The following is a 2,966-nucleotide window of genomic DNA, read 5'->3' on the forward strand; positions in this document are numbered from 1 at the left end:
AGATTAATGTAATTTAAACAAGTTAATTTGGTCAAAATAAAATTAAAAAAAAATGAAAAAAAAATTAACAAATAAAAAAAATTGTATAAAAATAAAAATGGTCTATGGTATTGACTTATGGTATTGAGAACCCATAGTATTTTCTCATGGTATTCATGTGGAATATAACTTATTTTAAGAGAAAAATTAAATCAATCTAGATCTATTTTAACTAATCTACCAAGTGCCAAAAAAGATTAAACAAATATTTTGGCATACAAAACTCTTTTAGAGTAAGAAAAAATTTGATCTTCTGAAAACTTAATAAATTCCAAATTCAAATAAATCTAAACTAATATATAAAAAATAAAAATTAACTCTTTTGTTTTTTAAATTTAATTACAAATAAAATTATAAAATTTCGACAGGCCTTTCCAACAAAATTCCTTTCTAATTCTTTAATCAAGCCTTTTATGACTTTGCTCTTTTTCCTACTTCACTAATTTAATAGTTTTTATATATTAAGTGTTTTTAATTTAATTTATTAATATAACAGATAAAATTATAAAAATTTCCACGCATCTTTTCTGTGAAAATAATTACTAAATTTTCTAACCAACCTTTTGAAACTTTACTATCGTTACTCCTCGGTCATACAAGTACAGCCGAGTCCAACTCATATTATTATTATTGAATCGTCTGAACGAAGCCATTTAGTTTGTGAATCGCAAAGCTGTATGCCTTACGTGGAGCAAGGACATTGCTGATCTGTACAGTTGATTTTCTTATTTGTCAATTTATTCAATAAATTGACAATGAATCGAGTATGTGCCGAGTATGTGGTTTCTGACCACCGTGATGAGAAACCTTATAAAGCACTCCATTCTATCTTTTATATTTGATAGGGTATTTTTTGATGGGGGAAATTTATTATAGTTTAGTTGTTAAATCAATAGTGTGAATAGTTATTTCCGTTGTTATTTATGAATAGACTTACTCATCACTGTGATTCAAGGAAAACCATGTAGCCTAGAAAATGATATCTTATATTGATTAATCCCCCTTCTAAGTATAAGCATAATTTCAACATGTTCCTCTCATGACAAGTGGTATCAGAGTTCTCTTCACCACATAGAGGTGATTTACTAGTGTAGACACAAGTATTAGAGATTGTACTATCAAGATAATATATTGGTTATCTACGCAGAACAGGTGGCAACACAGGGTCTCCAACAATCTTGTGTGATTGGTTGAGATAGTAGGTTCTTAATGGGGAGGCAATAGTTTTGATCTATGGGGTCTCAAGTTGGGGGACATGGTCACTTTTGTTGAGGAGCATGTGGGACATATGATAGAGGTAATGCATGAACACAATTAGGAGTTGGATGAATTCAAACACGAGATGGAGAAGATGAGGGCAACCTTTAACTAGCCCATAGCAAAGGTTCAAGGATTTACGGAGGTTATCGTACACTTCAGGGACAATGCATGGGGTGAATGGTTGAAACAGTTGGAGAGTGAGGTATATTCCCTCATTAGCTTGATTCATAATCATAATGAAAATGAATATTAAGGAGACAAAACCATTTTATCGGGAAATGGGCCTCAAGGTACTTGGAAATTTATGTTGGCATATTGGGTAGTACATAGATCAAATGAATGGATGTTCTTATGAATCCAAGTTGAACGCTACAACTATGTTTTTGATAGCATAACTAAGTTATGGTAGAGAACATGAGTAGAATATTTGGTAGGAAGCTAGATCATAGAGAGGATCACTAAATAGGTAGAGCTGAAATTTACTCTATAAGTGCAGTTTGGATAGGGTAATCAATTATATTTCCAAGAATAACCTTAGGAGTCTGAAACATATAAGGAACATTTAGACTTATATCAAAGATTTTTCAAGGCTTATATTGGAGATCAAAGAGTTAACAAAAGGAAATTAGTTGTACCATTTCATGAGTGGAGGATGACCTTAGACAGAGAGTGAGATCAAAGAACAAAATGTGCATACTAGCCATGACAGGCATTTCATCAAACACGTCATAAATATACATTCTACAAGTCATAACAGCAGATCTAAGCATAGGGGTCTCATACTTATCTGAGAATCGCTAAGAAGCATTGATGCCTTATCACATTAGCTACATTATCATCTATTAAGTCCTATATTCATTGTTCATTCATTTACAAATCAAAACATGATGAGATACATACATCATCACTATCATAAAACATACTCATAACTAGCATATAACGAACATAAATTACAGGGGTATGATAGCCATAAAAACCACATATGCACCAATACATTTACACATAAAATACCAAGAAGAAGGAGCTCATATTAATGAATGCGGTCGACCAGATATGGGACTTCCATGAACAACCTGACTATAGATTGGGTTGAACCAAATCTCTCTTTCAGCCAATCACCCCCCGTGTCATATTCCAAACATGAATGTGAGATTTCATGAAACAAATCCAACCAAACTGAACCAGGGTATCCATAGGCCAAACCACATCAACCCTCAACTAGTGATTCCACCTCATGGTTGTACATCACTAACCATCACCGGGTTGGTCTCCATCCAAGTTGTTCAGGGCTCCAGAGTGTTTTTTCCAACCAAGGCCTCTAGGACTAGTAACTCAACCCACAACTTCTACCAGCTTCAGAGAGTTTGTCCAACCAAGGCTCCAGGACTAGTAATTCAACCCATCAAGGGCTTTATAGCATTTTTCCAACCAAGGCTCCAGGACTAATAACTCAACCCAAGCTGTTACCAGGCTTCCAAAGTGTTTGTCTAACCAAGGCTCCAGGAACTAATAACTCAACCCACAGCGAAAGGAATATGAGAACCAACCAGAAAACAAAAGGAAAACCCACAACACTATGGCTATCTGGGAAATGGAAATGCTAGGAAAAACCATTGTCAATCCAAGAAATCCTCCATGCCAATGACAAATCATAACCAAATAAACAC

The sequence above is a fragment of the Pinus tabuliformis genome, chromosome 5_1, assembly GCF_031772625.1.
Source record: "Pinus tabuliformis cultivar Carrire ecotype Pingquan chromosome 5_1, CPIR1, whole genome shotgun sequence".
NCBI classification, from domain to species: Eukaryota; Viridiplantae; Streptophyta; class Pinopsida; order Pinales; family Pinaceae; genus Pinus; species Pinus tabuliformis.